Raw genomic sequence first — 12255 nt, 5'->3', positions numbered from 1 at the left:
GCAGGTCAAGGCAGCTAATGAGGGGACACGCTTGGGCTCTGTGCTTTCTTTGGGAATGAAGCAGGGCTGGGGGGGTTTCCTGCACTCCCAAGAGCTGAAACAATGCTGAGAGAAAGAGAGTGGTGTCCTCCATCACCATGATGGTTCCCAACTACCCTTGGGACTAGGGGAAATGCCAAGCATCCTTCACTTGTCTGGCTATAGTGAGAGGTGCAGTCTGGCTGATGAGTTGGAGATTGTGGAAAAGGAAGGAGCAACAGAAACATGCTTATTGTGAGCTGAATTCAAGTGTTCACACCAGGGTCCTGTATATACCAGTTCTCCCCATGTACACACTCCAGTGGGAAAGAGAGTTGGGCTTTCTCATCCAGTGGGTGCCTTCTTCCCACTGGGCTGTTTTGCAGTTGCAGGCCAAGACAGGAATGTCAGGAATGCAAAATCCCGGCACACTGCCCTGTGTCCCGTCCAGTCTGTCCCCAGCCGGCTGCCCCCCGCTTCCCTGGCCTGTCGCAAGAACAGGATATTCACCCGAGCGACGAGCGACATACACTCACACACGTCTTGTTATCAGGAAAAAACACTCAGTCAGCGTCTGGAATGGGCTCTAATTAACTGTGTGGCCACCAGGACTTCCCTGTGGGGCTGTGGGGAAAGCACTCGCTCATGATGGGATAGGGGCAAGTGGGCAGCAGTGGGTCAGATCTTCCAAGGCCACTAGCATGGCAAGGGCTGGAGGTGAGCACTGAGTGCCAGCACAGCCCTGCCATCACCCCCCTGTAGTCCCTTTCCTCCTGCTCTCCCTCCTGGCAGAGCCACAGGGTGGCAGGGAGAGCCTCTACAGAGCAGAGCATCCACCCCAGTGCAAGGTGTCACCCCCTCCTTGCTGTGCTGAAGTTGGGGTCCTCAGGCTGAGAGCTGCCCCCAGCCCCATTTCTCTGCCTTGGCCACCCTCAATCATGTCAACATGTCCCTGCTTCCAGCACAGGCTCTGCAAAGACGTCCTGTCTCAGGTAAACAGGATCTCACAGCGCTGTGTGACCTTGTTTACCTCCCTGAAAGAATTTGGCTGGAATTTTTTTTTATTATTTTTTTCTTCCTAAGGGCTGGTGAGTCACCCTGCAGAAATGTGTGCTGCCTTTCCACACTGACTCACCTCTCTGCCCACACTTTTGCCTTTCCCTCCTGCCCCCCAGCTCTGGGGTAGTGGAGAAGCCCCTGTTTAACTGATGATGCAAGCCATGGATGGATGCTGGTGCTGGTGCTGGTGCTGGTGGACGTGGCAGCAGCATCTCTATCACAGGAAACACGGCCAAGCATTCGGGCAGTCCCTGTGCCAAAACACAGGAAAAGCACCAAGAAATTACCCCGTGCATTGTCAACTCCAAAAACACCAAAGAAAACAAAACAAAGCAAAAAACAACTAAAAAAAAAATAATTGCCCTCACTAGAACAATTGCCCAGAAGAATAGAAAAGAGAAAAAAAAAAAAAGAAAAAGGCCAATGGACCTGGCCCAGTGCCAGGACCCTTGTTTTCCTTTCCCAACACAATGCATGTTAAATAATATTTCCTTCTCACAACAAGGCCCTCCTGGGCCGGTTTTTGTTTTTCTCCCCCGCTGTGTGGGGGTCAGTCAGTGCAAATGGCTCCCGGGAGCATTGGCACTTCAGGGCTGCTGCTCATCCCCACTGCCATGGATTGCCCATTCCCAGCACTGCGGAGGAGTGGGGGCTCTGTGATTGGGCTGCTTGCCTCCCCCTCAGCTTTCTCATGGGGAGCAGCAGACCCTTGAGCACTTCTCTCCCACCACTTTGCAGGATAACATCTCCTCCAGGTAAACTAGGTAGCCATCCCAAACCACTGCTGTGTAACCATACTCAGGCTTCAAAGGCATCCATATCAACTAATCACAGCGGCCATATCACACATGCTGGTTTATTGCCAGATTAAATACAACAGAAGAAGAGAGCAATATTCATTACATGGGGAATGAATGCCTTCATGACATTTCTGGCCAGGCTTCCAGACTGGGATGAGGGGAACCCCTGTCACTTGCACCTTGGCTCATCAGTTCCCATTTGGCTTGCGGTCAGTTTTCATTCCTTCGGGATTTCTCTTCCCAATGACAGTGTCACTGGCACCCAACTGACTGTACTCAAATGTCTGTGTTACGGAGGAATCCAAGTAAAACTAGTTTTGTTTATTCCAACTTCTTTCCTGAAAAATTTAACATCTGAGATACCGTGCCTCTCGCTCGTTGGCAGTGTCAATCAGCAGTCTCAAAGGGGCTGGTCAGATGCATATCTCTTTTGTCTGAGGATTGTTGGGATTGCTGATTAAATAACAGGTGCAAGAGAGAAAGGAGTTGTCCTTCTTTAAACCAAACTGAGGCCTTTGTACACTTCAGCTCTATATGCGTCTCTTCAGATTTCTACTTTCTTACATGAGAACACAGGCTGCTGGGCAAAATGGACCCAGTGGCTCAACGCTCAGTCAACAGCTCGCTCAGCTGGCCAGCCTTGTCCTGGCACAAGGCAAGACGGACAGATGCAGCAGTGGAGCAGCAGGTGGCAGGTCTAGTAGGTATTTGGTGTACTTGCCCACTGACGCCCGAAGTTGAGCAAACTCATTTGTTTCAAGGATTGACTTTGCACACTGACATTCCTGAGGCAATTCAGAAAAGCTAGATCCAAGGTCCCACCTACCTGCATTGCCTGGGCTCAAACGTCAGTTCCTGCCTCTGAGTAAGGATTTGTGTTCTGGGTAAAAATAAATGCTTTGTGAAGGTGAGATCTTGGCACTGTTTTGGTCTGTTCTTCTGCCATCACAAGATGAGCCTGTCCTCTACTATAAGGGTGTCAGTCTCATCAGCAAAGTGATGTCACTGACCAACCTCTTGGTCAGTGAAAGACGGTTTCTGAACAAAGTCAACCATGTCAAAGAGGTGCTGGAGATGGATTAGTGGGAGTTAGGAAGGAAATTGGTGGAGAGCTAGAACATAGCATGTAGCTCTGCAGAAGTCTGAGTGTTTGTACCGCCCCCATGTTTGCTGTGCCCTCCATGCATTCCCACATCTGTGTGGTGGACATCAGTGGGATTAGTCTTAGAACAGATGTCTAAACACTGGCTCTGGAGTCTCAGCCAGCTGTCTCATGTCCCTCAATAATCTACAGAGTGAGATGGGCATGTCCAGAAAAAGAACTTGATTCCCTGGCTTAAATTTTTTAAGTTTGGGATGAATCATGCTGTGGCAGTGCTCAACACTCTCTTTTGTCTAGGGAAGGAGACAAGGGCTGTTAGTGTTTGACTGCTTCATTTTCACTCAGCTCAATTGAAGATGCTTAATTTTTAGCTGGCAAATGCCAAGAACAGTGAATCCCACCCCAGGAGAACAATGTACCAGTGTATGACAAGCAGCAGCAAGTCCAGGAGCACAGCTCCACTCTTGATTTATTTAATAGCTACAGTTATTGCTTAAACTTGATCATGGGAACCACTGTCTCAGCAAAATCCATCTTGCTCAACATGCAGAATATGCCTTGTCCTCCAACAGTGCTGTCAAAGAATATGTCCCTCAGGGACCTCAAAACACATAGGAAAGAGTTGCTGGGACTAGCAACTCTCATCTGAGTGTGGGGTTTTCCCTGGATCTGGCATGGCACTTGTTTTTATCAGCTGCCAAACCTTTGGCAATTCACCAGCTCCTGATAACACAAGTAAAAACCTGGAAAAGACAAATCCAAACACTTACAGTGTACATACAGGAGTACTGGTGCCTGATAGGAACAATCAGGTTGTGCATATTCGCCCCTGTGTCCAGGGGCAGCCCCTGGACACAAGGTCTGTGACAAAGAGCAGCACTGTTGTTTCATCTCCCTCCTGCCAGTGAGACCTTGGTAGAAACTTTTATCCAGAAAATGTTTGTTGCTTGGCCTCTTTTGTTAAGGGAGCAGATGCTGAAGGTTGTTTGGCTAGCTGATTAAACAAATTGCAGTGTTTTCTGCCAGACCAGGTGACATCAAGCTTTTTCAGCTCCCTTGTCCTTACAAGATCATCAACCAGCATTCAGCAGCTCAGTTACTGCTGAATATTCAGCTTTAAGAGTGTCATTCTGACCATAGCCCTGATAACAACCATGAATCCACATTTCTAATGGCACTTGGAAGCACCAGACAACTACAGTACAAAAGGAGTATATTCAGGTCAATAATGTGTATATGGTCTTTAAACCATTTTTAATGTTCCTCAGGGCTCAGACTTGGAGGCCTGTGTAGATAAATGGTGGGCTTTGCTGGTCACAGGCACCTCACATGTGAGCCTGTTCATGGCTGTGTCAGTGCCACACCAACTCAACAAACTGAGGTATTTTCAAGGTGACTATCAGAATGATCACTTCCCACAGCAACCTGTCACATGGAATATGTGCTATTTTGACTGCAAAACTCCATCCCTAGCTCTGTCTTGTCCCGCACTTGTACCAGGTACACATCTGGGATGCATGATGAAAACCTGCCAAGTTCATCTGTATCACAGAAAGTGGGAAGGAAAGCAATGGTGTGACATCAGCCGTGGCTGAGTGCCGAGAAGTCACATGAACATTTATAAAAGGAGATGTAGGACACTAGCCCATCTGTTTAGTATCTCCCTGCTCCCTTAACTCAGGTATAAACCTCATGCAGATGATGCCAACCTCAATAGTTCAATGATCCACCAGGACTCATTGCTCCTCTCTCCTTTGGTGAACAGAGATATTACTGGAGATAAAATTATTTCTTAATGCTTTCCTTACCATGTATTTTGTACAGCCCCTCACAACAGACTACCAACTCCCAGCACTAAAATTTGGGTTTAGATTAGATAGAAAGCTTTGTGAGGTGGTGAAACACTGGCAAAAGTTGTCTAGTGAGGTGGTGGATGACATTTCCTTGGAAACATTCACAGTTAGCTTGGACAGGTCTCTGAGCAGGTTCATTTAGTTGAAGATGTCCTTGCTCATTGCAAGGGGGTTGGACTAGATGATCTTTAAAGTTCCCTTCCAACCCAAACCATTCTAGGATTCCATGAAAACCGCTGGCTATGGTCATGAGGAGTTGCAGCAGTCTGCTTCAGGATGAGGCACATATGTAGTGACGGCTTTACAGTGACATCTGTAACACTGATTATCTATTTTTTCTTTATTTTTTACAAGTTATCCCACAGAATAATTCTATTCATTGGCAACTTTCTCGACATGAACTTCCAATGACTAGTGATCCAACAGAATCCTACATCTTTTAAGGGGGTTCAATCACCCATTTGGCCAAACTGTACCGAGAGCCAACTTTCTATTGGGTTTTGCAAGTAGACGGTGCTGGTACCCATCAATCTTGCTGAAGCAACAGTTTTCCTCAGAAACAAATCTACCTACGCTGCAGTTCCAGGCTCTTCCTAAGAAAGTTTTTTGTGAAGTGCAGTGTAAGGCTGAATAATTTCAGATGGGAAGTGTAACTGTCTACTGAGAAAAACGGGAACGTACGCTCCATTTTAAGCCCATTACAGAAAGAATTAGAAAGTCACACAGATGCAAAGCTAATATCATCCTCTAGATAGTAACTGCTGCATCTAGTACTACTCAGCAATGTGCAAAAATAGAAGTAGACAGTAGTCCACACAGACAAAAGCCAAGATTATTTTCTGATGTTAATCAGGTGCCCAGATGTGGCTCCTGAGCTGTGAACATCCCATTGGCCTGACTGCCCCAGTGACCCCTCCTCGCCCCCATTCTCCCAGACACCTGCAGTTTTCTTTGAAGCAAGGACATGGCAGGCATTTCCCAGAGACATGTCAGGACGCAGAAGGAAAAGCAGAGAGATGGATTCTATCTGTCAGCTCACGATGAAATACAGTGACAGCTCCCCAAGTCCCAAAAGAAAGCTCAATTTTTTCTAGTTAAAAAAAAGTGTTTGGCTCATTCCCTAGACCAGCTGCTTCCTACATAAGTGAGAGGCATGCACAGTGTACAGAAAAGAATATTTGACATTCCTAATCAATTAGATAAGGGGAAAAAACAGTCCATTTTCCTGTTCAAAATAAAATTATCGTGGTTACTTCAGATTTCAAGGGCATTTATCTTTCAGCTTCAGACAGAGGGGCACTGAGTAGACTGCAGGTTACTGACCCAGGGCTAGAGAATGACTAAGCTGCTAGCTGGAATGGAGGAGCCCAGGCTAGCTCTAGTGGAGCACTGGGATGGGAACAGCTGTGTCAGTTGTCAGCCAAGTCAGGTGTGCCTTAACAGAGCCAGGACTGTGCCAGGCCAGGAAAAACTGGCAGCATGGGAGGAGGGAGTTAAAACACGTAAAACCAAACTGTGCAAGGGAAGCACTCCCAGATCTTTCCCTCACACTCCCTGACTTTCAAAACTTGTGTAAACATTTAACCAGGGAAATGCCAAGGAAACCAAGGTGAGGAAGAAGGTGGCTGGAAGGGCTGTAAGAGAACATAGGCACTTTCCCAACCTGAGTTCAGCTCAGGATGTGTCAATGGAAAAGCCACAACCTGAGATGTGTTGTGGATCTTTTACTCAAAAGCACAGGAGGCTCCAGGCCCCGGGGCAGGTGCTGGACACCACTGCCAGCTCTGCAGCAGAGGCAAAAGGAGCAGGTACAACAGCATGGTGCCCTCTCCTTGAAGATCATGTGTCTCTGGGACATCTTTGAGGCCTCTCCACAGGCCAGTGGAGAATGGATGAGGTCTTTGAGAGGATTGACTGTGCTGTCTCCCAGTTCAGAGGAAAGCAGCAGCCCCTTCGCACTGTCTTGCTGCAACCAGGGTGAGCAGGATGGGCTGCAGGTTCCAGGTATGGGATTTACCCCAAGCAGTTACAGGCTCCCCTTGCAATTGTTAGAGACCTCAATCCCAGACAGCTGTATCAGAAGTCTCCGTTGCTGCTGCTTTGCACTTGCAATACCAAGACTGTGTTCTTCCACTGTTTGTCAGGACAGCATGTTTCCCCAGGAAAAAATATATGCCAATAGGACAGTGAAGTGTCCGAGCCTACAAACTGCTGTCCAGACCCAGCGGAGCCCTCTGGAGACCGCTCTCACACTTGGAATCTTGGGCCTGTAGTGCCACCTAATGAACAGGCGCAGCTCAGAGCCCACATGGATGCTGCTGTGTGCAGGGAAATCAGGCAAAGGCACTTAGTAGGGCACTTTATTACTCTTTAATGCCTTTCATCCCTCTCCCAGTGTTTCAAAAATTACTTATTTGATCCTTTCAACCCTGCTGTCAGGCAGCAGATAATAATAACCCTGTTCTGTGAATAAGCTGAGGAGCAGCTTTTTGCTGAGCCCAAATACACAAACCCAAGTACACAGAACAAGTCAAGAGTAGCTGAGTAACAAATAAGAGTTAATTCCTTTTTCCACGTCGCTTTTGGAAATAGAGTTTCCAGGGGACAGGACAAAGCAGTGACACCATGCATTGTTGTAATTTGCACCCTTCTCCTGGGACTCACTGTCTTGTTTGTCATGCACCAGCAGCACCCACCTGGATGACAAGCCATGAACTCCCATCTTGCAGGAGGCAGAAGCTTGGTTCTGTTTGTTTTGTGAAGACAGTGGTCAGGCATGAGGATCAGGAATGGCTCTCAAGGTACTAAAGGCCATTCCCTCAGGAAGAAACCAGCTAGTGGTTGGTTTTCACACAGGACATTGTCAAGGACAAATATTGTCAAGAACAAATATTCCACACAAAGTGTAAGCTTCATGCTGGTCACAGCAACTGCCTTCTCATATCCAGAGAGCAAGACACTGAGGTGCCTCTCAGGACTGCACTGATTTCTGGCTTCTGCTGATACAAGGAGGCATCCCAAGGGACAAACCATCACCCAGGGCAGGGAGCTGCCTTGAGGCAGCAGGCAGACAGTGTGTAAAGTTCAGTCTCTCCCTGGAGCTTAGGAGTTAGCACACTGCATTCTTCCTTCTCCCTTTACCTTTTCTGTTGTGATCTCCGGTTAGGCACCCACCAGATCAGAGGCCTTTAAAGGTGCTGTCACAGAATGCAGCCAGGTGCTCAGATGGCAGCCAGGTGCTCAGATGGCAGCCGGGTGCTCAGAGCCCTTCCCCAGAAATGGAGGGTCTGAGCTAAGCGTTCTCCTCAGCCAGGAGGGACTGTAACACACTCTTTCCAGCAGCCCAATCTGCTCTACCTCACACAGCATGGCATGGCAGGGCATATGGCAGGTTTAATATGGTAGGTCTGTAATGTGTGGAGAGCACCTCCCAGGTTCAGCATCCCAACGGTATAACCCAGACATGTCCTGGCATGAAGGCTGGGAGCCTGCTTCTGGCACCAAAGCAGCAGAGCTGACCACAAACACCAATCATGTCATGACTGCACCAATGTTGAACCCTCAGCTAAGTGTGAAGCAGTTCTAACCCCATAGCTGGTTTCAAAATCTTTCAAATTCTTTGGAGTGCTTTAAGGGGAATGAAGTGAGCACTGCCACTCTGGCCCTTCATAAAGGAAGGAACAGGGGACGTACACTGTCTCACATGAAAATAGTCCTCCGTGAAAAGAAACATTTTTAGGGCTGGATGCTCTACAAACAGGCGGTGCCAGGAGAAGATCACACATGAGAGTGGGAGTCTTTGGAAGTTTTAAGCAATGAACAGCTGAAGAAGTTTCCATAGAGCATGTGGGAGCCAAGGCATTTCAAAGGCATATCATATGTCCACAGATGGGCAGGCTTTCACTAAAACAACAAAACTCAAATTAATTGAAACAACAAAACTCAATTTCATTGAAACCGCAAAAATATTTTTAAAGAAAACAAACCACAAAAGCACTTATTTTCTCTTGCCCACCCACACTTCTAGTCTGGGCTTCAGAGCAATGAAAATCCTACTACAGCTTCCTGTAGAGGAATTTATCTGAAGTGTGTGTTTTGTGTACCAAACCAGCAAGGTTCACTCTTGCTGTGACAGTCAAAGTGGCCCAGAGAGAATGAAGACTGATCTCTGGCTAAGTGTTTATCTTGGAAAGCAGAAATCAGTGTTTCAGCACCTTCACTAGGACATGTTTAAGAATTTTGCATGAGTCAGCACTGACTGACATGTACACACAGCCAGGAGTTGTGGTCGGGACACAAATCTCATCTTGCCCAGAAAAGCACCATGCCATAGCTGCTCCATGGCCCAGTGAGCTCTGAATTAGTCTTGAACTGAGCAAGTGATTCAGTGTGTGAATATGTATTGCCCTTGCTCTTGAAAAAGAGAATAATCTGGTGTTCAGGGGCAGTCTCCCAGAAGGTGGGATTTTATGGCTCTGAAGACAGACGAGGGACTGGACCTTGATCATCATCATCACTACTGGGTTGCATGGTGCAATAATTACTGAGCTATTATTTAAAAGATAGGAAAACAACAAACCCTCTTCCAGTGGCATTTGCACAAAGTGGTAGCTGCTGTTTTTTTGCACTGATCCTGCTCTGCGAAGTAGCTGAGCTCTTCAAGGAAGTCTGGGAAGAAACACCTACCTGGTTCCCAGCTGCACCTGGCCGTGAGACGAGGTGCAGAGGAAAATAGTTGTCCCACCAGGTTGACCTAATACTGAAGGACAAGCGCCAGGTGTGTTGGATTGAGAGGAACACAGTCTGGGATTCTGGTTTACAATCCCACTAAAATGGTCCTCTAGGGGCAACATTTAAAGAGGAGTGGTGGGTGCTCACATCTGAAGAGGTGGAAGGCTGCAGTTAACAACTGTGCTGTATGCTGTGTAAGGGGGGGAGAAACCCCCCTGCTGGGCAAAAAATGGTTACGGATCGAAGCAAAATGACACGGAAAGTATTTTTCCTCATGACTGACCTCAACCAGAGCTCTCAGGGGATCCTCTGCTGGGGCCAGATGATCTTTCCTCTACCCACTATCTCCTTGGGCAAGGCTGGAGGACTTCCGCGTTTGTTTTCCTTGTGTCTGCTGTGTAACACCCGGAGGCAAAGCACTGCTTTGGGCTGGGGCTCGCTGGCCGTCCAGCGTGGGGAAATCCTTGTGCGGGGAGCAGATCAGAGCCAGGTGAGGAGCACGCAGCGGCACAGATTTAAACACACTGTTCGAGGGCTGCTGGTGCCAAGGGCTCCGGGTAAGACGAGGCTCTGCCAGCTGGCAGCAGGGGGCAGCTGCATTCCTTCCACGCGTTTTAAGAAACTAACATTAAAAATACTAATTGATGTGAGCATACCGACAGGGTAGCTTTTCTGGTGCCCTTGGGCTTAACTGCACTGATACGTGGTGCATCCTGCCTGTGCCTTCCATGGGGCACACGGGGCTGCTGTCCGGGCCAGGGCAGCACCGACTGCGCCTGTTTGCTGCTCTTTACTCCTGCGATGCGTTCGGAGGCTGCCTGCTGAAACCGCAATGTGCAAATGAGCCGGACCTGTGCTTGCAGGGCAGCAGGATGAGAGACATCTACTTTAGATGACAAAGAGAAGAATTAGATTAGATTCTAAAGAATTAGAGCCTAAAATTAGGCACGCAGCGCCGCAGTGGGAGAGGCCGGTTCACCCAGCGGCTCAGCGATACCTTGCACCCGGCATCGACAGTCCGGCTCCCCAGGGCTGCCGGCTCCGGGACATCACGGAGGCTGCCAGGGCAGGCTTCTGCTGCAAGGTCGTTTCTTGAAGCCTCAACAAGCGGCGTTTCTTCGGGGATGTTCTGAGTGGTTTTGAAGCTATGCTGATCTTTGCTGCAGTCTTCTGGGGGGGGGGGGGAGGATCTTAGGCAGGATTAGGCTTTGTAGAATATAAATGACCATTAATAAATTTTTAGTGTTAATGTAAGTGCTTGTATCAACTGGAAGACGGAACGCTTAATCAGGCTAGCAGCAATTAAAATGGTAATTTTTTTCTGTACTAGATTCTGCTTGCAATTTTTACTCAAGTAAAAGTCTTTGAAGTTAATTGGAATTTTGATTAAAGCCTCCTGGATCTGGGTCTCTGAATTTGTACTAAGGAAAGTTCAATATTTGCTTTGGTTTTCTGCACACGGAGTTCACCGCTATATATTAGCACGGCTGTACAATTAGTGGTAACAAGAACAACTCCAATAGAGATTTCTGTAATCTAGTTCTTGATATACTTCAGAAGAGGTCTTTTATCACAGAATGGCTTTTAAAGTACTGCTAAAACAGGCTGTAAGATCTGAAAACCTTGATTGATTAAATTGTTTGTCTTAATTATTTCTAACCCCAACGAATGGCTTAGCAACATTCACTTAACGGTAATTCAGGGCTTGGATGGGATGGGAGGATGGGAAATGCTCCTGCTCTTTGCCTCCTGCTCTCAGGTTTTGGTCGGCAACGAGAAAGAGAAAAAAACCCCTAAAAACCCTACTGAAATTACATTATAACCATTAGTAGAATGAAAAGTAACTGTGGTGGAACAGCTCTTAAAAGTAACGTTTTGACCAAAATGTTGCAAAATAAACCGGATGCAAACGCGAAACCCTGACCAGACTGCAGTGAGGCACTCTAGCATTTTGTGACAAGTACCTTCAGGCAACGGAGTACTTTTCAGAAAGCTGTGACATAACTGGTGCAAATATTGCTTAAACTTCACTTAGGTCAGTTGCTGGTGTGGTAAAAGCAGAAGGAAAGAAGGGAGTAATCATGTGGAAATTACATTGATAATACCAAGTGTGTGGGTTCTTACTATATATCTCTGCTTATAAGAAGAGTATTAGAGCTTGTGATCAAAATGCAGGTCAATTTGGTTTTGAGAGCTCCTTTGGTATCCATTAATAAAGTTAATATATATATATATATGTATTCTTGACCTTAAGAATATTATTTAATATATTAAATAACGAGTTGTAAACATTCTGGACTAAGAAGTACAAAAGTTTATCGGTAATTGAAATAATAATAACTGAAAGCTTGTGGTGACTAGGGGGTTTCATTCTTTCTTTTATTTTATCCTAATGTGGTCATTGGAGCACGGTTTCTTCTTTTTCCAGTCTGACAACTCAGCAAGTGAATTTCATTGTGAGGAAAAGGAATACAAGCAGATCCTTGCCAATTCAGAGAACTGTTCTGTTCTTTTTGTCTTTTTCTGAAGGTCTTAATTTTGAGAAACAAAGAAAATATTACCTTAAATATTTTCCCTATTTCCTCTAAAACACAGACACAGAATGTGAGAGGAAGAATTAAAAAGATCAAAGCTATTATTATCATCATCATCAATAATTTTGTAATATAGTATAAACGTCTTGAATATGCAA

Source organism: Poecile atricapillus, chromosome Z (genome assembly GCF_030490865.1).
Source record: "Poecile atricapillus isolate bPoeAtr1 chromosome Z, bPoeAtr1.hap1, whole genome shotgun sequence".
NCBI lineage: Eukaryota > Metazoa > Chordata > Aves > Passeriformes > Paridae > Poecile > Poecile atricapillus.
Note: the sequence above shows the minus strand (reverse complement) of the source record.